General features: G+C 46.1%; 1 protein-coding gene across 1 annotated transcript in view; it reads left to right on the top strand.

The window, feature by feature from the left end:
• EPB41L4B (erythrocyte membrane protein band 4.1 like 4B) overlaps positions 1 to 23055 on the top strand; it is a 122208-nt gene that overhangs the window by 35757 nt on the left and 63396 nt on the right. The window lies entirely within an intron of this gene.

Below are 23055 nucleotides of genomic sequence, written 5' to 3' on the forward strand. Positions count from 1 at the left end.
CTTGTGAGCAAAAATTCTACTTTGTGAGCTACTGGGATTAAAGTAGTGAGCTGCTGCAGAAATTAGTTTCCTTGGGGGCATTTTTCCTGAGCTAAGACAAAAAAAGTGTGAGCCAGAGACTAAAAAACTGTGAGCTGACTCACAGTAACTCAGCTCAGTGGGAACACCGTTCATGACATGAATGCTGAGTATGAACGTGCTGTTGTTACAGTAGGGCTTTTCAAGAGCCGTGCTCCCTTCCACCATGTTCTGGAGGAATCCATTTAGATAGCTACCTAATATTGTCACTTAGGGCCAGTTTGCACGACAGAAGGAGCCTTGTTCATCCAGAAGAAACGAGTCTTTGAGAGCCCAGTGGTGGTGAGGTGGTTGGAGTGCCATTCTGGGACCAGCCACAAGTCCCCAAGTGACCCATGAAGTTCCTTCAGTGACCTGCGAGCAGTCATCCTCTCTCAGCCTAAGCTACCTCACAGGCTTGTTGTGAAATGGAGAAAGGGAGACTCTTGTATACTTCCTGAGGTTTCTGGGGGGAAGATGGGCTAAAAACGTGGCTTCTCATGCCGTTGGTTGCCTGACTGCTTCATTGTGCATACAGCTTGAGGTATGACTTGCTTGGGGTGTATGGAGGGGGAACTATTGTTGACGTTCAGGTTGTGCTTGCGGTTGGGAAACTCCCCTTTTAGGTGCCAAACTCTGCCTGTATCTGCATTTCTCAATGTCAGTCTGTTCCCTGGATTTAATGGGAAGCAAATTTGTGTTTTAATAAGCTTGTTTCCTTAGAGACCTGACTCGCTCTCACACACAATATTTGTTTTTAATTGCTGATACGAGGTTGTGGGGTGGGTGGAGAAACCTTGAGTAATTTCATAATTCTACCCCAAGGCTCCTTTATAACGGTGTGAATAAAGTGTCCAATTTTAGCCCGCTGGTGGCGGCGGCGGAGGTTAAAACCATGTAATCTTGGCAATAAAAGCAGTCAAAGGCTGGGCTGAACTGATATTACCTTCGCAGTGCTTGGCCTTAGCCACATGGAATGTTAAGCATTAACACATGAAAAGATTATGTTGATGACAACAGCACACAAAGGAGGCAATTTGCTAACTGCCTTCTACCGTTTGGGTCCTTGTTTTCTTGATGAGTCTTTCCGGGTTGAATTAGCACATGTGACTGCTTCCAATCAGCTATTTTACATGAATAGCAATGAGCTTTGGTGGCCTTTCTGAATTATAGAGTAGAAAAAGTGGGCATTGTCAGGATGGGGCAGAAAATCTTGCAGAAATGTCTCTCTGTGCTTGCATGCATGTGCAATACGGTTGCCTCTCAGTGTCCCCTAGCACACATGTTCACCATCAGATCTGATTAAGATGGGGGTCCCCAGCCTTTTTGAACCTGTGGGCATCTTTGGAATTCTAACAGAGCATTGTGGGAGCAACTACAAAATCTCATTTTTCATGCCTAATGATTGACTGACATTTCTTTAGCCAGAGTCTGTGTTTCCTCCAATTCAATTAATTGGGGCAGACCTCCCAAGCATATAGATATGCATATGGAGCAGAGGTCCATCAGTGGCTATTAGCCACAGCCTATTGTTGGAACACTCTGTCTGGGGCAGTGATGCTCGGTATTCTTGGTGCTTGGGGGGGGGCACAGTGGGAGGGCTTCTCGTGTCCTGGTCCCACTGGTGGACCTCCTGATGGCACTTGGGTTTTTTGGCCACTGTGTGACACAGAGTGTTGGACTGTATGGGCCACTGGCCTGACCCAACATGGCTTCTCTTATGTTCTTCCACTTTTTAGAAGAAGCCTCTTTATTTTTTATAGCTTCCTTGACTTGCTTTGTTAACCATATTAGACCTTCTTTTAGACGGGGCAGTGCCTCTCCTCACTTGTGGGATGCATTCTCTTTGGGCTTCGATTAGTGTGGTTTTAAATTGCTTCCAAGCAGTCCTCGAGAGATTTGACTATCTTGTGTTTTCCTTTCAGTTTCCTTTTAACTGTTCGCATTTTTGTACAGTTCTCTCTTTTGAAATCAGATGTTACAGTTTTGGATTTTAGGGTTAACTTTCCGATGACCTGAAGGCTGAACATAACAGCACTGCCTACCAGATAATTTTACTTCACGGTCATTGCTTCTTAAATCTGTACCATGTTGCATTCTGGGCCACTGCCTACCAGCTCTGTATGGCTCTGCTCAGCTATGTATGGCTTTGCTCACTGTGCTGGATTCCTCATCTGATGAAGCGTGCTTAAGAGCACATGAAAGCTTACTTTCTCAATAAAAATGGGTTGGCCTTAAAGGTGCCACTTGATTCCTGCTTTGTTCAACTGCTTCAGACCAACACAGCTGCCCTCTTGGATCTATCATAATAGCATTGTGGCCACTGTTCTCAATGGGTGCATCAACCTCCACATCTCTTACCTGGCCTCGAGACCCTCTCAGAACCAAGTGCACGATCTCTACCCCACTGGTTGGCTCTGTGACTGTCCCAATGCACAGTCCTTTATGATGTCTAGGAATCTCAGTTCTATTGCAGGACCCTCAATTCCACATTTACCTAGTCAATTTGAGGGTAACTCCTGGTATGATGCCATCGTCTGCTTTAGTCATCTCCCTTATTTCTTTTTCCATGTCAAGGTCACCCTTAGGGATTTGAATACTGGGTCATCAGAGTATTTCCTACTCAGACCATCAGCAGCTCTCCATAGTCTCAGGAAGAGGACTTTCACATCACTGTAAAACATTTTTTACGGTCAGAGTAGTTCAGAGGCGGAATCAGCTGCCTAGGACGGTGATGAGCTCCCCTTCATTGGCAGTCTTCAAAAGGCAGCTGGATGATTATTTATTGGCGATACTTTAGGCTGATCCTGCGTGCAGCAGGGGATCAGATTAGATGGTCTGTATGGCCCTTTCCAACTCTATATTCTATGACTCTACTGCCAAATCTTTTAGCTGGAGGTGCCGAGGATTGAACCTGGGACCTTCTGCATGCCAAGCAAATGCTCTACCGCTGAGCCACAGCCTCTCCCACAATAGGGAGTAGTTTCTGAGCGTCTTCAGACTCCCTTTTCTGCCTGGATTCTGTTGACTTGCTGAAGTTGCACCTTTTCCACACGGCTCCCAGATCTTCTGTCTGCTATTTGCATTTAATGAAGCCTGTTATTTCTTCAGGCTGCCTCTTAAGGCCATAAGACCACCACAGAACACGATACAAAGAGCCCGGCTGGGTCAGACCAGTGAGGATCCTTCTAGTGATCTAGCCTAACATCCTGTTTCACAGAGCAGCCAACCAGTTGCTCTGGGGGGGAGGACAGCAAATGGGGCACAGAGGCCTTCTCTGTCATGTGGCCTCCTCGTTTGGGGTTTCAGAGGTTTACTGCCTCTGAATAGGGAGGTTCCTTTTATCCATTGCGGCTGCCAGCCATGGATGTACCTCTACTCCATGAGTGGGTGTAGGCCCACTTTTAAAGTCCTCTGCGTTCATGACTATCGCTGTGTCTGCTGGCAGTGAATACCAGAATTAAATTGCTGGTAGAATCCATATTAGTCCTTCAGTTTGCAAGACCAGAGCCAGGCTGTTAATGATAAGATGTCAGTAGTTCATAAGTCGGAAGTGACTTGACTGTTTTGACGCAGGAGCCATCTTGAATGGGATCTTTGCAGCTCTGGAAGCAGTTCTTTCTGGCTCTGATATTTGCCTGTACCAAAGTCTAGTTAAGAGGTAGGGTGTCCAGCTCTAGGTTGGGAAACTCCTGGAAATTTGGGGATGGAGTCTGGGGAGGAGTCCCCCCTCCAAAGTACCCATTTTCTCCAGGAGAACTGATCTCTGAAGTGTTAAGATGAGCTATCATTCCAGGGGATCCCCAGGTCCCACCTGGAGGCTGGCATCCCTAGTCCAGCTTGCACCTGGGCATCCCCCCTCCCAATTACAGTTGATCTCCAGATGACCAGGATCAGTCCCCCTGGAGAAAACGGAAGCTTCGAGTTGTAGACTGTCTAGCAGGGGTGTCAAACTCAATTGTTATGCAGGCCAGATCTGACATGAATAAGACCTTGATGGGCCGGGCCATGTGTGTACCTATTTAAGATTAGGTAGCAGAGATATAAAGGACACAGACAAACATGATTAAAGATTAAAAAAAAAAATAAACTGAACATACAAACATGCTTAAAACATTAGCACTCGTTGGTCTTAAAGGTGCTTTCTTTGTATCTCTCCCATGGGATCCAGAGAACTGGACAAAGGAAGTTCTGGCTCTTTGCCACCCTTCCCAAGGGACCAGGAGGCAGAGGAGCCTCAGCCAATGGAGGAAATAGAGGTTTTGCTCTGTAGCTCCCTGTGTGATTGAGCAAGCCTTGCAAAGAAAGCTGAGATGCTGAAGGAAGGAAGAGAGAGAGAAGGAAGCAGAGGACAGTGTGTTGATCACAGGCCTGATAAGAGCCCTCCGGGGGCCTGATTCAGCTCCCGGGCCACATGTTTGACACCCCTGCGTATAGCATAGCACCCTGAAGTGCCTCCCCTCCCCAACCCCCCCCCCCCGAGGCTCCACCTCCCCAAATCTCCAGGTATTTCCAAACCCAGAGGTGGCAATGCTACTTGTAAGGGGAAAAGAAATTAAATCGAACAGGTTAGTGGCAGCCATGTCGTTCTGGGACTGGGCTACTCAAGAAGAGGCCAGAGGCCGTTTCTGGCCTTCGGACTGATACCAACACAGCAGACTGATGGTGCAGAAGTTGGTGAGGGAGTTGCTCCATTTGCAAATCAATTAATGCGGTTGCCATGCTGGCTGCCAAGGGCAGAGGCAGTTAAACGCCTGGAAGGAGCCCGGTGGGAGTCTTGTAAGTCAATACTGTAACACACAGTGATTAGATCGGCATTAGGAGAGGTCCAGTTGCAGGACTTGGGCACTGCCATCTGGAGGAGAAAGCGGTATCCTTCCCCACCGCCCGACCTGGGCAGCCGGCACTCCCCTTCTTTGCAGGAAATGCAATCCCTGCCTTTCCCCCGGGGAGAATCCGGATTTGGGCCAGTTGTAACTTGTAACAACGTGGAAGAAAACAGCGCAAACCTGAATGTCTCGTCCTTGGTTTGGGGTGTTGAAATGCCCTGCTGAAAGCCGAAATCAGGCATGCCTGCTTAGGAGCAATTAAAAGGGGTGTGTGTGTGTGTGTGGGGAGCACGTTTAGCTGAGCGAGAGGAAGGGAGGAGCCCTTGGCGGCTGATGGCAGCGCCAGGCACGCTTGCATTTTGAATGCTCAGTTGCTGCGTGTGCTTTGCTATGGCATGGATCTCCTGGGGTGGGCGGGCTGTAAACATCTTTAGCAAATACACCTATTGTCCTTCAGAAGCTGAATCCTTCCAGACACGTGTTGTTTTGCATATTTTGGTTAAATTTCTGAAAACGTGCACAGCACTGAATAATGATTCAGGTGTGTTGTTCTAAAGCAATAGAACAGAGTCCAGTGGCACTTTGAAGACCAACAAAGTATAATTCTGGGTAAAAGCTTTTAGCATGCATGCACGCTTCTTTGCATGTGGAAGCTTCTACCCAGAATTAAACTTCATTGGTCTTCAAGGTGCCATTGGCCTCAAACTTTGTTCCAGCGCTGAATAAAGAGGGAGCAGAGTGTTATGTTTATGACCTTACGCGGAAGCGAAGCCGGCACAGAATACAAATCCACAGAACCGCAAGAGCTGTTTGCTTAAATTTCCTCCCTTGAACTGAGGAACAGGGACTGGAAGCATGAATTGCTCTTTCTCTCTTGCCTGTAGAACATTTGAAGGGTAATTCATCTAAACGTAACCTGAGTTAGATGCACAAAAGCCCTCTGGCTTTCATTTCAGAGCGCCTGACTTCTGCCTTAGGCTTTTTGGGGGGTGTTGCTGGGGTGGGGTTTGACGGCTTTTGTGAAGACTGGGTTAGCCGCTGAGTGTCAAGGAAAGCTGGCCGGAGTATCTGTTGTCCTTCAAAAGTAGTCAGGGGCATGAGCCAGACATGGTTAGTTTTTATCAAGCTGTAATCTTACACGTTTAAAATTGCCGACTCACCGCCGTCTTCTGTTCTTTATGCAGAATAACAGGCCGGGCAAGGTTTTCTCGTCCAGGTTGAAGCGATTTGTACCTTCTGAAGAGATTTCTTAACACCAAGTAAAACAAGTGAAGGCTAGGTTATATTCTTAAAAGTCTGTATGAATGGGACATGGATTTTTAAAAAAACCCCAACATTTTAATGTCTCAATTTTTTTTGTATGTATATAAATGGTTGATTTAAACACACGGTATTGTGCGAAAGCTTTAATGACGTTTCTCAGAGCCTTACTGCAGACTGTAGCTGCCAGTTCTGCAGATTCAGAGGGGCTCTTTCTTTCTCATAAAACCTCCCTGCAGGAATGGTTCTGATGGAGCTGGGTGGCATTTAGGAGCATCCTTTTCATAGGGTTGCCCACTCTTGGGATGGGGGATGCCTGGTGATTGGGGGGTGACGCATGGGGAGGGGAGGGACCTCAGAGGCGTATAATGCCACACAGTCCACCCTCCAGAGCTGCCATTTTCTCCAGGGGAGCTGATCTCTGCCATTTGGAGGCCAGCTGTAATTCCAGGAGCTCTCCAGCTCCCACCTGGAGGTTACAGCAACCAAAAGAGTAATGTGGAAAAAAGGAAGTGGGTAAGAAGCACTAAGGCACCCACGATAAACCAGCCTCAAATAACAAAATTCGTAGATTTATAAATATAACATAGAAAACTTATGCAAAAGTGCAATGCATATCACACCCGAATCCAACATCCTTCCATTTACAACCAGTGTTCTTATTTTTTAAAGTGGTAAGTTCGAGGTGTGGTAAGGCAGGCTGTGAAAACAGAGTCCAGCGCTCCAAAGCTTCTTTCAGCAGTAGCCGGTGTAGAGAAGAATAACAGCAAGGCATGTGACCGCAACAGGGATGCACTTATTGCCCAGTTTCACACGAGGCTTCTACAAGCTTCAAAATAGTTTAAGACATTCATACATAGCAAATAGCTCAAATATTCTGCAGATTAGCGACGATTAGCGATTATATCCCGCCCTACACCCTGAATCTCAGCGTCTCAGAGCGGTCACAATCTCCTTTACCTCCCCTCCCCCCACAACAGACACGCTGTGAGGTGGATGGAACTGAGAGAGCTCTCACAGAAGCTGCAAGTGGAGGAGTGGGGAATCAAACCCGGTTCTTCCAGATAAGAGTCTGCGCACTTAACCACTACACCAAACCAGCTCTCTAAGAATATTATCTGCAAAGTGCTTTGAATGTTCAGAGCACTTGGATAAATCCTACAGACCCTGTTCCGTCTAGGAGGCATTCTCCACTGGGAGAAGAAGACTTCTTGCATTGCAGGATGTCCAGTTAATAACTACTGTGGAAGACTGCCGGTATCTTCTCCTTGGCATTTGTTTTTGCAAGCTGCCATGGGAACCCATTTGAGATAGGCAGCATGGTACTGAGTTTTGGAAGAGTGCGTACATTCATGCTCTGGAGTCTTGTAAGGCTGCAGAGTACGTGAGCTCTCCGTGTGCCCTTTCAGTGGTTTGTGTAATGCCCCAATTGAGCTTCTTAAAGGTTATGGGTCTTAATGGCATTATTGCCGCTAATTATACATTTACAGTTTTGTGGAAAATCTAGAATGTGCTGTCCTGAAGCAAGATGTTTGTGTGATGCATTCCCCTTTTGAACTTGATGTTCTGTGATGTCTGACCTGTTCCTAAAGACTATTTTGAAGCATACTGTTTCGGTTGACTTAGTTGACTCTTTTGTTCTCCTTCAAAAATGTACGTTCAATATCCTTTTTCATAATTGCAGCTCATTTATGACGGCCTGGTTCTCAGGATTAAGCAGGTGGTGGTGGAAGAGCCCTCACTGCAGCTGCTGCAAGGTTTCTTTTGTTCCGAGTAGCTGTTTATTTAGAGACTGCATATGCGGCATTCCACAGGTGAGGCACCACTGCTGGACAAGCCCTGCCTCTGGTTGCCACCTCCCCTCACCTCTACAGATGTAGGAGGAGGTTCTTACCTGGCCGACTGGACAACATAGGAGCTTTCTCATTGGCTGGCTGCAGGGCCAGTGCCGGGCTTTTTGGTGCCCTAGGCAAGGCGACCTACTTGCGCCCCCTGACTGATGAAGGCAGCCTTGTGAGTGTGTGCATCCATAATCATACCTGGAGAGTGAAAGTGGGATGTAATACCATAGAGTCTACCTTCCATAGCAGCTTTTTCTCCAGGTGAGCTGATCTGTGTGGCCTGGAGAGCAGCTGTAATAGTGGGAGATCCCCAGCCACCATCCTATAACCATGCATTGCATTTTTCCTACCTAAGCGCAGAACTTTACATCTATCCCTGTTAAAATTCATTTTATTGGTTTTAGCCCAGTTTTCCAGCCTATGGACCCTTGCCATCTACAGAATAGATGGCAGGGGTCTACGAGGGTGAAGATGCTTGGGAAAGAGAAGCTTTTAAGGTTATCTCATCCTCCCAAATATCTTGGAAGCAATTTTTTTTGTTTTCTACACTAGAGCATTCAATCCCCGCCCCTCACCCCCCCCCCCCCCAAAAAAAAAGAAATGCGGCCTTGTGGCTTACAACCGAGGCATAGAACACAGTTTGAATCCAGTAGCACCTTTAAGAGCAACAGTTTAATTCGAAAGCATATATCCCAAATTAAACTTGGTCTTAAAGGTGCTGCTGGACCCAACTTTGTTCTTTTGCTTCAGACCAACATGGCTGCCCACCAGAATCAACCTAGCCATGCCAATCCAAAGGCAGCTTTGGAAGGACATTCTGCTGTAATGGGGGGGGAGGGGGGCTTCTGATGTCCTGCAGGAACTGTGACGTCTTTGAATTTCCCTCTGATCACCAAGATCCTAATATTTGCACAGAAGTGCTACTTAAGAAGCCAGCGTGGCGTGGAGCTAAGTGTGCCTAGGATCTGGAAGACCTGGATTCAAATCCCTGCTCTTCCATGGAAGTTGGTTGGGTGACCTTGGGCCAGTCACACGCTCTAAGCCTGACCTACCTCATACGGTTGTTGTGAGGGTAAAATAGAGGAGATGACGACAGAAGCTGGTTTGGGCTCCACCCAGGGGGAAATAAGCAAGGTATCCACAAAATAAATCAAATTAGTGAATAATATGCATTTGAAAATCAAGTTCAAACAGGTCTAAAGGATCAGCCAAGAGGCTGAAGAGTCTGTCCATGGAGTGACTCTCCTGCAGCCTTGGTTCGGGGCGGGGGAGTAGAGAATCTTCTTATCAAAAGGCTTCAGATATTTTGAGGCCGTTCCCTGCCTGTTCTGGAGGGAAACTTTGATTTGGAAAGACTGTTATCATGCTTATTCTGAATGTATAGAAAATGCCCATTGTTTTGCAGGGACAGATTGGAGGGAGGGTGGGGAAAGATCTTGTGTGCAAGTCCTGTAGACCTCTGAGGGGGGGGGGGGGGGGGCATGCAAGAGCCAGAGATTCCTGAGGTGATTTTTCTTTCCTTCAGAGTAATGGGCAGTTTCCCCCTCTGTGGTCTGACTGTTGAGTTGCACAGCATAGCAAGTCGCAGTCTTCAACAAGTCAAGTGAAAGGTTATCTGACTGTTGTTAAATACCCCCCCCCCCAACACACACACATATGCACAAAGATAAGCAGGGTGGGGGGTAAATAAATAGTATGCTTTCTCTACCTTGCGCAATATGATCAGTAGTTTTCACTCACTGGATGTGCTTTTGTGGTATGTGGAGTTAAGGCCTGGAAAGAAACTTAAAGTTTGGAGAAAATGTGTTTGTCCTCCCCCCCACCCCCAAAGGACTCCTCCCAAATTTTTCCAACAAGAAAAAAGAGGCAATTTTGAGGAACACTCGAGGGGGGAAATCCGATGAAGTGTGTTCTTCTTTAGAATGAGCAAAATGCTTCTTACCTGGGAGAGCCAGGTTTGATTCCCCACTCCTTCACATGCAGCTGCTGAGTGACTTTGGGTCAGTCACAGTCTTCTCAAGGCTCTCTCAGCCCCACCTAGGTTGTCTGTTGTGGGGAGGGGAAGGGAAAGGAGATTGTAAACTGCTCTGAGATTCCAAGTGAAAGGCAGGGTGTCAATCCAGTCTCTTCCTCCTCTTCTTCTGACAAGGTTTTTTACTCTCAAAATACATAGCATAGAAAATCTTGACGACTTTCCCCCCAGTTTTTCCAAGGGAGATTTTGGAGAACATTTTAGAATGAGTGAAATGAAAGTCAAAGTTTTATTCAAAATGAGTATTTTTTTTTAATGTTAGATAATGATAATTTTTGTGTATAAGCTAGACAGACATCTGATATTAAAGAATATTTTTAAAATGTAAATCATAAAATTCATTTTGTTTATTTATTTATTGAATGTAGTTATTAAAATTTATAACCCACTCCTCCCCACAGACCAGGCTTAGAACAGGTAACATTTAATAAGGTCAGCCATAGTTATCACAGAGGTTGTCCTTGAAAGGGCAGCTGCTGTGAGAGCCCTCTCCAGCCCACCCACCTCATAGGGTGTCTGTTGTGGAGGAGGAAGATAAAGGAGATTGTGAGCCGCTCTGAGACTCTCCGGAGTGGAGGGCGGGATATAAATCCAATATCTTCATCTACCTCACAGGGTGTCTGTTGTGGGGGAGGAAGGTCAAGGAGATTGTGAGCCGCTCTGAGACTCTTTGGAGTGGAGGGCGGGATATAAATCCAATATCTTCTTCTTCTTCTTCTTCTTCTTCTTCTTCTAATACCCAAGCACTGGATATTATTGTGTCCGCTATTATGTTTCTTTTTTTTTTTTACATTTCTTGTAGTTTACAGCAGAATTATTTTTTACCCCATATATATATGTACTTTGGAAGCATTGAGAGAAGCAGTTTGTAACTTTTTTCTCCAATATGAGGTATATTTAATTTTTTCTTATAGAAAATGAAGGCATGTATTTAATGTTAAAGCAGTCAGAGAAGTTTGTTTCATAGGAAAGCGTCATATACGTTTTAATTCTTCCTCCCCAACTTTCTGTGTTCCTCTCCCACCAAAAATATGTTTTCTTCTCCCTGTAGATTCAGCATTTCTGGAAATTTTACCATACCATACCATCTCTGGTATGGTAATTTTGTGTTCTTGGTTTTCTTAGATGGTGTATCAGGTGTGATTTTAATTTTGCAACTACATTATTATTCTCCTCTTATTTGCTCAGGGTGACTCATGTGGCTTCCTTGTCTCTTCACAAAAATCTCTGTGATGTAGGTTAAGCTTGAGGGAGAGTGACTGTCCCGCAGCCATCCAGTGAACTTCATGGGGGACAGGAGGAACTTGGACATTAGTCTCTAGCATCCCTGTCCAGCACTGTATCTGCTGCGTCTGGTTTAGGATGGCTGGACTAGTCAGGCAACTGAGCCAGTTTGGTGTAGTGGTTAAGTGTGCGGACTCTTATCTGGGAGAACCGGGTTTGATTCCCTACTCCTCCACTTGCACCTGCTGGCATGTCCTTGGGTCAGCCATAGCTCTGGCAGAGTTGTCCTTGAAAGGGCAGCTGCTGTGAGAGCCCCTCCAGCCCCACCCACCTCACAGGATGTCTGTTGTGGGGGAGGAAGGGAAAGGAGATTGTGAGCCGCTCTGAGACTCTTCGGAGCGGAGGGTGGGATATAAATCCAATATCTTCATCTACCTCACAGGGTGTCTGTTGTGGGGGAGGAAGGGAAAGGAGATTGTGAGCCGCTCTGAGACTCTCCGGAGTGGAGGGCGGGATATAAATCCAATATCTTCATCTACCTCACAGGGTGTCTGTTGCGGGGGAGGAAGGGAAAGGAGATTGTGAGCCGCTCTGAGACTCTCCGGAGTGGAGGGCGGGATATAAATCCAATATCTTCATCTACCTCACAGGGTGTCTGTTGTGGGGGAGGAAGGGAAAGGAGATTGTGAGCCGCTCTGAGACTCTCCGGAGTGGAGGGCGGGATATAAATCCAATATCTTCATCTACCTCACAGGGTGTCTGTTGTGGGGGAGGAAGGGAAAGGAGATTGTGAGCCGCTCTGAGACTCTTTGGAGTGGAGGGCAGGATATAAATCCAATATCTTCATCTACCTCACAGGGTGTCTGTTGTGGGGGAGGAAGGGGAAGGAAATTGTGAGCCGCTCTGAGACTCTTCGGAGTGGAGGGCGGGATATAAATCCAATATCTTCTTCTTCTTCTTCTTCTTCTTCTAATACCCAAGCACTGGATATTATTGTGTCCGCTATTATGTTTCTTTTTTTTTTTTACATTTCTTGTAGTTTACAGCAGAATTATTTTTTACCCCATATATATATGTACTTTGGAAGCATTGAGAGAAGCAGTTTGTAACTTTTTTCTCCAATATGAGGTATATTTAATTTTTTCTTATAGAAAATGAAGGCATGTATTTAATGTTAAAGCAGTCAGAGAAGTTTGTTTCATAGGAAAGCGTCATATACGTTTTAATTCTTCCTCCCCAACTTTCTGTGTTCCTCTCCCACCAAAAATATGTTTTCTTCTCCCTGTAGATTCAGCATTTCTGGAAATTTTACCATACCATACCATCTCTGGTATGGTAATTTTGTGTTCTTGGTTTTCTTAGATGGTGTATCAGGTGTGATTTTAATTTTGCAACTACATTATTATTCTCCTCTTATTTGCTCAGGGTGACTCATGTGGCTTCCTTGTCTCTTCACAAAAATCTCTGTGATGTAGGTTAAGCTTGAGGGAGAGTGACTGTCCCGCAGCCATCCAGTGAACTTCATGGGGGACAGGAGGAACTTGGACATTAGTCTCTAGCATCCCTGTCCAGCACTGTATCTGCTGCGTCTGGTTTAGGATGGCTGGACTAGTCAGGCAACTGAGCCAGTTTGGTGTAGTGGTTAAGTGTGCGGACTCTTATCTGGGAGAACCGGGTTTGATTCCCTACTCCTCCACTTGCACCTGCTGGCATGTCCTTGGGTCAGCCATAGCTCTGGCAGAGTTGTCCTTGAAAGGGCAGCTGCTGTGAGAGCCCCTCCAGCCCCACCCACCTCACAGGATGTCTGTTGTGGGGGAGGAAGGGAAAGGAGATTGTGAGCCGCTCTGAGACTCTTCGGAGCGGAGGGTGGGATATAAATCCAATATCTTCATCTACCTCACAGGGTGTCTGTTGTGGGGGAGGAAGGGAAAGGAGATTGTGAGCCGCTCTGAGACTCTCCGGAGTGGAGGGCGGGATATAAATCCAATATCTTCATCTACCTCACAGGGTGTCTGTTGCGGGGGAGGAAGGGAAAGGAGATTGTGAGCCGCTCTGAGACTCTCCGGAGTGGAGGGCGGGATATAAATCCAATATCTTCATCTACCTCACAGGGTGTCTGTTGTGGGGGAGGAAGGGAAAGGAGATTGTGAGCCGCTCTGAGACTCTCCGGAGTGGAGGGCGGGATATAAATCCAATATCTTCATCTACCTCACAGGGTGTCTGTTGTGGGGGAGGAAGGGAAAGGAGATTGTGAGCCGCTCTGAGACTCTTTGGAGTGGAGGGCAGGATATAAATCCAATATCTTCATCTACCTCACAGGGTGTCTGTTGTGGGGGAGGAAGGGGAAGGAAATTGTGAGCCGCTCTGAGACTCTTCGGAGTGGAGGGCGGGATATAAATCCAATATCTTCATCTACCTCACAGGGTGTCTGTTGTGGGGGAGGAAGGGAAAGGAGATTGTGAGCCGCTCTGAGACTCTTTGGAGTGGAGGGCAGGATATAAATCCAATATCTTCATCTACCTCACAGGGTGTCTGTTGTGGGGGAGGAAGGTAAAGGAGATTGTGAGCTGCTCTGAGACTCTTTGGAGTGGAGGGCGGGATATAAATCCAATATCATCATCATCATCATCATCATCATCATCATCATCATCATCTTCTTCTTCTTCTTCTTCTTCTTCTTCTTCTTCTTCTTCTTCTTCTTCTTCTTCTTCTTCTTCTTCTTCTTCTTCTTCTTCTTCTTCTTCTTCTTCTTCTTCTTCTTCTTCTTCTTCTTCTCCTTCTCCTTCTCCTTCTCCTTCTCCTTCTCCTTCTCCTTCTCCTTCTCCTTCTCCTTCTCCTTCTCCTTCTCCTTCTCCTTCTCCTTCTCCTTCTCCTTCTCCTTCTCCTTCTCCTTCTCCTTCTCCTTCTCCTTCTCCTTCTCTTAGCAGAGTGTTCCTTTTGAGCTTTAGTGCAACAGCATGGCCTAGTCTAATGGTTACCACACTCTTTCACAAACTGTACAGAGAGTCTTGCTTTAAGTTAAGAAACCAATACTGGTGGATTTATTAAACGAAACATAACATACAGTATGTCATGGAAGTGAATACACCCCCTCACATTTTGTAAATATTTTTGTAAATATGTTGTAAATAGTGAGTCTACAGCTTGTGTAAGAATGTAAATGTGCTGCCCCCTGAAAATTACGCAACACGCAGTCATTAGTGTCTAACTGCTGGCAACAAAAGTGAGTACACCCGTAAGCAATAATGTCCAAATGGGGCCCAAAGTGTCAATATTTTGTGTGGCCACCATTATTTTCCAGCACTGCCTTAACTCCTTTGGGCATAGAGTTCACCAGAGCTTCACAGGTTGCCACTGGAGTCCTCTTCCTCTCCTCCATGATGACGTCACGTAGCTGGTGGATGTTAGAGACCTTGCGCACCTCCACTTTCCATTTCAGGATGCCCCACAGATGCTCAATAGGGTTTATGTCTGGAGACGTGCTTGGCCAGTCCATCACCTTTACCCTCAGCTTCTTTAGCAAGGCAGTGGTCGTTTTGGAGGTGTGTTTGGGGTCGTAATCATGTTGGAATACTGCCCTGTGGCCCAGTCTCCGAAGGGAGGGGATCATGCTCTGCTTCAGTATGTCACAGTACATGTTGGCATTCATGTTCCCTCAATGGACTGTAGCTCCCCAGTGCCAGCAGCACTCATGCAGCCCCAGACCATGACATTCCCACCACCGTGCTTGACTCTAGACAAGACACACTTGTCCTTGTACTCCTCACCTGGTTGCCGCCACACATGCTTGGCACCATCTGAACCAAATAAGTTTACCTTGGTCTCATCAGAGCACAGGACATGGTTCCAGAAATCCATGTCCTTAGTCTGCTTGTCTGTAGCAAACCATTTACGGGCTTTCTTGTGCATCATCTTTAGAAGAGGCTTCCTTCTGGGACGACAGCCCTGCAGACCAATTTGATGCAGCGTGCGGCGTATGGTCTGAGCACTGACAGGCTGACCCCCCCACCCCTTCATCCTCTGTAGCAATGCTGGCAGCACTCATATGTCTATTTCCCAAAGCCAGCCTCTGGATATGACGCTGAGCACGGGCACTCAACTTCTTTAGTCGACCATGGCGAGGCCTCTTCTGAGTGGAACGTGTCCTGTTAAACCACTGTATGGTCGGCCACCGTGCTGCAGCTCAGTTTCAGGGTCTTGGCGGTCTTCTTATAGCCTAGGCCATCTTTGTGTAGAGCAACAATTCATTTTTTCAGATCCTCAGAATCATCGCCATGAGATGCCGTGTGGAACTTCCATGGACCAGTATGAGGGAGTGAGAGCGATAACCTGCTCCCCCTTCACACCTGATACCGTGTACCATTAATGAGTCACATGACACCAGGGAGGGAAAATGGCTACTTGGGCCCCATTTGGACATTATCACTTTGGGGTGTACTCACTTTTGTTGCCAGCAGTTTAGACATTAATGGCTGTGTGTTGCATAATTTTGAGAGGACAGCACATTTACACTCTTATACAAGCTGTAGACTCACTGCTTTACATTGTAGCCAAGTGTCATTTCTTCAGTGTTGTCACATGAAAAGATATATTTAAATATTTACAAAATGTGAGGGGGTGCACTCACTTCTGTGACATACTGTATAACTGTAGTGGAGAGAAAGAGTGTCTAAACTATTCTAGCTAACTGAATGGCTTTGGATTGTAGTAGGCCATTTGTTTAGTTCAGTTCAGGAGGAGAGACACCATGCTGTTCCTCCTGTGCATGCAGGGAAGAAGGAAGAGGAAGAGAACAAAGAGGAAGGAAGTTCCCTGAGTTACACTCTGTTGGTTAGAAAGGGTGAGTGAAAGCAGAACCAGGCAGGAAGGAGACTGATATGAACCTAATTATCTAACTTGTTCTGTGGTTTTTGTAGACTTGGAGCAAGAGAAATTGTCAGTCTGTTCTTCTAACAGTAACCCTAACAATGTGGTGGCTGTTGTTTGGCTGCATTGGAAAACTGGCCAGTAATTCTAGGAGGTTAAGTAGGAATTGAGGTTGAGCGGTAGGCAAGCCCACACAGTTCCCAAGAGGAATGGCAGCAATAAGAACCTGAATGCTGCAGAAACAGGTGGTGCTAAATGAGTCTGTGGATCAGGATGTAGTTCAGAAACGGATGGCCAGAGTTCTACAGTGTCCAGAGTGTCTGACTAGGGTCCGGGTCTCCCAGAGTCAAATCCCTTCTGCCATGGAAGCTTGCTGGATGTCTTTGGGCCCGGCAGGGCCTAAGCCACCTTGCAGGGTTGTTGAGAGGAGAAGCCACCAGAAGTACTGATTTTGGAGAATGGTTGGGGCGGCCAAAAGGGTTCCAGTATGGGGAGTGATGGTGAGCCCCGCACCATTTGTGTGCAGCATCCATGTGGAGTTCTGGCTGGAAGTGTTGGCATTTCTTCGAGGATGGCTTGTGCTGCCATCAAGCCTACAGATACATTCATCCCTAGAAACCTCAGACTGTGCTTCTAAGCTTCCGTGAGTTCGAAAAGCCATTTGGAAATTTGGCAGGGGAGCAGCGTGAAAGGCAGCCATTCCCGGCATGCCAGCAGTGGGGGATTCCCTTTGCTCCAGCGCCAAATCCCCGGAAACAACATCAAGGCAGTCTGAACAATTGCAGTGGGGGAAAGCGTAGTAGGTGGCTAGGCTGCAGTGTTTTGCGTTGGGCGAATCCCTGCATCTCTCTCTCTCTGTGGATACTGTTATTTGCTGACATGGCTGACTATAATGCTGCATCAGTGGCAAGATTCTCATAAAAAGATAAAGGAAAAAGGCAGTCCCTCAAAACAACCTACAAAAAACGCAGCAGCACAAATGTGTGTGTGTGTGGGTAGGGGGATCTACCATGCAAAAGGTATGAGAGTTCTGTTTGGAAAACATCTACAGTTATATTGAAGATTTAAAAAACCCATGGGATATCTATTTTTGAAAGAAAGATGCAATTTTACAGGAGAAAAAAAGATCCAGCCAGGCAGTGTGTGGGTCTGAGGCAATAGAAGAAAGTTAGAGTGCATGCACGCAAAAGCTTCTACCCAGAATTAAACTTTATTGGTCTCAAAGGTGCCAGTGGATTAAAACTAGGGCTTTTTTTTGTAGCAGGAATTCATTTGCATGTTAGGCTATACCCCTCTTATGTAGCCAATCCTCCAAGAGCTTACAGGGCTCTTATTACAGTGCCTTTTTAACCTCTTGGAGGATTGGCTACATCAGGGGGGAGTGGCCTTATATGCAAAGGAGTTCCTGCTACAAAAAAAGCCATGAAAAAACTGTTCTGCTTTATGTTGTCAAAGGCTTTCATGGCCGGAGTTCATTAGTTGTTGTCAGGGGTGGAATTCTAGCAGGAGTTCCTTTTTATATTAGGCCACACACCTCTGATATAGCCAATTCTCTTTTGTGTAAGCTCTTGGAGGATTGGCTACATCAGGGATGTGTGGCCTAATATGCAAAGGAGCTCCTGCTAGAATTCCACCCCTGGTTGTTGTAGATTTTCCGGGCTGATATGGCCACAGTCTTGGCATTGTGAGACCTGATGTTTCGCCAGCAACTGTGACTGGCATCCTCAGAGGTATAACCCAGAGAACTGGAGTTCTCTCAGGGTCAAAGTGAGAAGAAGATGGTAGGCAGGTAAGTTATATCTGTGTCGCAGCCTGGAAAGCTTCTACAAGATAATCTCAGATAATGGAGGGAAGGCATTTAAAAGGTGTGCAGTCCCTTTACATGTGATGGCCAGAACTCCCTTTGGAGGTCAATTGTGCTTGTCACACCCTTGCTCCTGACTCCGCCCCTAAAGTCTCATGGCTCCACTCCTAAAGTCCCCAGATATTTATTGAATTGGATCTGGCAACCAATTCAATTGGTTGTCAGATCCAATTCAATAAATATCTGGGGACTTTAGAAGTGGAGCCACTTGGACCCGTTTCAGTAAGAATTTTCTTCAAAGTCATGAGATACTCTACTTGCCTGTTGACATAATATATAATTGCCAAAGATAAACATCCTGACATAATACATACCTAATCTCTTAACATGATCTCAGGCCTCAGCTACATGAAGTAACAATCAGGTATAAACGTGAAGTTCCTTTTCCAAAAGCTCAGGCATCAACTGTAAGCAGTCCTCTAGGGTGTGCCTATTAAATGTCTATTGAGTTTTGTTCCCACACGAAGATACGAAGATATATGGCTAAATATTTTTTGTCATTGTCGGATTTGGTATGTTTTCTGGAATTGCTGTATCAACGTTTGCTGTATTTTTGGTTAGATCCAAATAGGAAACCGTGTTGGTCTGAAGTAGTAGAACAAAATAGGAGTCAATTGCACCTTTAAGACCAACTTAGTTTTATTCAGAACGTAAGCTTTCCTGTGTGCATGCACACTTCTTCAGACGAGGAATGAGGTACAGTAAGCAGAACCACATATGGCTGGTGGGGTTTGGAATGCCAAGTGGTACAAAGTTAAAAACCAATCGCAGAATAGTAAAATTAACAAATTCAGAAAACCTTTGATGTGGGTTGAATTAGGGTGGAAAACCATGAAACAGTAACATGTCAGAATGTGAGAGTGCCTGTTAATTATGCTATTGCTAATAACCCTGCGTCAAAAAGAAGGCATTTCTTCCCCAGAAATTTTTCCTGTCCAACTAATTTACCTTTTAACATGTAACATAAATATATACATCCTCCTAGTTTGCCATTAGGAAAAAATACATTAAAATATAGAAGAAGATGGGTTTAATATATGTAATGAGATAAACAGCCAATATCCCTAGTCTGAGTATGTCAGTATAAAAGCATTATTCTGATACACTATCCTAAAAGAGAAATACATTGGAATACTGTGGATATATCGCCCTACTTGGTGAAAGTGGGTTTAGCATATGCAATGAGATAAAAAAACAAAACCACATCTCTGTTCAGTCCTGGGGAGGTGTTCGTTCCAAGTTTCGTAATAGTTTGTAATTCAGCAGTTCCCCTCTCCATTCTGTTCTTGAAGTAGAGTGGGTTTAGCATCTGTAATGAGATAAAAAAGCCAATATCCCTGTTCAGTCCTGGGGAGGTATTTGTTCCAAGTTTCATAATAATTTGTAATTCATGGTTGTCAGTGTGATATATGTGTGAGTAGAGCGTTTATATGACTCATCTGTTACACATGTTTTGTACCACTATCAAAAGTGTGTGCCAAGATAGGGTCATGTACTGACCCTCCATGTGTAATATCACAAATGCCATGTTGCAGAAATGCTTTATATCCCAACTTCCTTTGTGTGTAAACTGAGACTGTATTAATATTTTATTTGGTGTTCAGGGGAGAGATTTCTTTTTGGCTTTGGGAATACTGCTGCTTGAAAACACTAACTGTGAAAGTTTTCAAAAGCGCTTTTGAGAAACATACTTACCTGTCAATCTGGAGAACAAAAGATGAAATCGGTGCATTATGTTGCTTCCCAGCTATATGTTTTCAGGCAAGCATCTTTTCTTTGGGAATGTTTTGCTCAAAGCCCGGAGTGATAAAAAAACACCACCTTCTAAAAGATGTTCGCCCGGAAAAACAGCTAAGACTGTATCTCGAGTGATACTCTCTCAGCTAGGATGTAGTTTTGTGTACCATAAGGAAGACAGAATAGATATCTTTTAGAATGTCAGGAAATGTGACGGCACATGCCTCTGCCAAGCATTCTTAGTAGATGAGACTTAAATAGCAACTGACACCTGCTACTAGCGCTCTTTGACATGAGCTGCAAGTAGAACCGCTTTCACTTACCACTGATTGGCTGAGAAACTAAGTTCTGTATGTAAGCAAGCTGTCTTACAGGGCAAAGTGCATTTGCAAAACAGGAGAGGTGCATCTCTGTTTAATATCTGCATTAAATGATTATATTGCATCGAGGGCAAAACATTGGCTTTATGGAAAGCAGCATCTTTCAGTCTCTGACAAGCCTAAAGAGCTCGCGAGGTGGCTTGGGGGATGCAGCGGTTTTAAGGCGGTTCATGATACTGTCACAGATGCTAGAAGAGTCAAGGACTTTGACCCACTTGACAAGGCAAGAGAGGTTGATGAAAGCGACTGATCCCAGGTCAGCCAAGCATGCAGGCCTTGTGTTCTTGGCACAGCTCCCAGGCACTCTACATCAGGCACGTTTGAAAGCCTTTTTGTGGGTCCTTTGATGCTTCCAGATGCTCGTCTCTCTGAAGTGACATGTCAGGCTCAGTGGCGGTGCTCCAGTAGTGCTGTCTGTAGTGGTGGACTGCAGGAGTTCACTTAAATTGACAGGAAAGCGCTCACATGTTTGAGGCTTTTCTGATAATGGTCTGAGGGAAGCCTACGGCTCTGTGGCACAAGCATGGAGGGGTGTGGGGAAAACAGAAGTACTTCTTCCACGGAGCAGAGGACAGGGGTGGTCTTAATGATTTAAGGGCCTTGGGCCAAAGTCCAATTCAGGTCAGAAGCTGGGAGAAGAGGGGCTTCGGCCTTTCCTCCTCTGCCATTTTTGAGAGCTGAAACAGCCCCCAGGGGTGTTATTTGCTCTGCTGTGGGATTCCTCATCCTGCAGTCAGGGCTCACAAATCTCTGCATTGGGCCAAGCAGAGTTCCCCGTGGCTGCTTTGGCTTGGGAAGATGGTGCAGGTGGGAAGGCGGGGTTTTCTTTGTCCCTCTGACTATGCTCCTGAGGTCCTAAAGATAAAGGTAGTCCCCTGTGCAAGCACCAGTCGTGTCCGACTCTGGGGTGACGTTGCTTTCACAACGTTTTCATGGTAGACTTTTTACAGGGTGGTTTGCCATTGCCTTCCCCAGACATCCATGCTTCCCCCCCCAGCAAGCTGGGTACTCATTTTACTGACCCCGGAAGGATGGAAGGCTGAGTCAACCTTGGGCCGGCTACCTGAACCAGCTTCCGCCGGGATCAAATTCAGGTTGTGAGCAGAGGGCTCTGACTGCAGTACTGCAGCTTTACCACTCTGCGCCACGGGGCTCTTCCTGAGATCCTAGTTAAGAGGAAATGGTGCTCAAACAAATTTCAAAGACGATCTGACTCTAATGGGAACGAGAGAAATACATTTTACTTACTAAAATAGCAGCATGTCTTAGATGGCATTTTCATGTAGGTACATATTTAACTTATTGCGAACAGATTGACTTCAGAAAGGTTAACTTGCTGCAGCTCCAAGCCCAGGTAAGAGAGAGAAAAAAAGAGGTCCTCTACTATAAGGTGGAACAGAAGGCAAACAGGGGCCAAAGAGGCTGAGCATCTAATCCATGAGAGGGCGGGGCCAACAGCCGCGTGTACCTGAGTGAGAGAATTTCCCTCCCAGATCCTCTGGCACGCAGACTTACAGTATCCCGCAGGTTGGTCTCTGGCCTCCTCTTCCAGCCCTGGGGGCATAGAGAGAATTCAAGACAAGGCAGCATTTGTAAAACAATCAATACCCTTTAAGTATCTGCTAATGCGGTGTGTTCCTTAAGAATGAATCTGTGCCTTTGGGGAAATGATAGATTTCTTTTCTCTGTGCTCTGAAACTCGCCCCAGCCAGCTCGGCAGCCGCACATGCCAAGAGTGGGCAGCAGCGGCAGCTGGCATTTCGGAAAACCCCTGATAAGGAGCTGCAGGACTGTGTGCTCGGAAGCTGGCAAAAGAAAGCCTCCAAAAGCTGGAATCCTGGCAGACTCCCCCTTGTGCACTTGCAGGCACTGGAGTTCTGTGGGGATTATTTTTTAACGTGTTGAAGTGGTCAGTTGTCATTCTCCCAGCAAGGAGATGGTGGGCTCTCCTTCCTTGGAGGTATTTAAACAGGCTAGATAGCCATCTGACGGCAATGAAGATCCTGTGAATTTAGGGGGAGGTATTCGTGAGTTTCCTGCGTTGTGCAGGGGTTGGACTAGATGACCGTGGAGGTCCCTTCCAACTCTATGATTCTATAACCTGTGCATTGAATTGCACAGAAAGTGATGGGAAAGACCTCTGTCTGAGACCCTGGAGAGCTGCTGCCAGTCTGAGTAGACAGCAGAAGGTAGAGCCTTGTGAATGGTCAATCCAAGTGAACATTTGTCTGTCCTGAGGTGGGTGCCCTGTAAGGTTTCTGAACAAAGCAGCATTCTGCAGTATGCAGGACCAATGTTTGTTCTCATCCTCAGCTCATGGTGCAAAGTACCGTTTCTCTGGAGTTCTTATCCCCACCGTCCCTCTCCCCATGGGTGTTCTGTGTGTGCAAGACATGAGGGCAGAGAGAGCCTCCATGCCATGTGGATGAGGAGTGTTGCCACCTGTGCCGGGGCTGCATAGTTGGGATGGGAAGTGGGCATTGCTTTTCCTTTGTGTTTGAATTCAACAGAGCATTTACACTGATAGATAACCGGTGTGTTTTATAGGCATAATGTGCTAGTGTGGAGGGCAGGGCATTGGCTGAAGGAGTTTAGGATACTGGTTATGCCTCACTCCTCCCCCAGGATACTCCTGGTCTTGCCCATTTCTGGTGCCTACAGTGGTGCTGCCATGATTCTCACCAGTGTGGTGCCAGCAGAGCCCTGTGCCAGCATATCTCCGTATTATGGTAACATGAGGCTATCTTGAATGGTGTACAGGCTGGCATGTTGGTGGTGCTTGGAAAGTGCCAACGGGACTGCAAACAATTCTGAATTTTCATGGAAAGTTTGCTATTGTGTGCATCGAAATTACTCCTCGGTCCTTTACAACAATAGAAGATTTATTTTCCCTCCCCTTTGCGTTTTGAGCAATTAAAAACTGTGAAATCTTCCATTAGTGAAGAGCACACAGATTCCCAGACAC

This window comes from Heteronotia binoei, chromosome 10 (assembly GCF_032191835.1).
Source record: "Heteronotia binoei isolate CCM8104 ecotype False Entrance Well chromosome 10, APGP_CSIRO_Hbin_v1, whole genome shotgun sequence".
Classification (NCBI taxonomy): domain Eukaryota; kingdom Metazoa; phylum Chordata; class Lepidosauria; order Squamata; family Gekkonidae; genus Heteronotia; species Heteronotia binoei.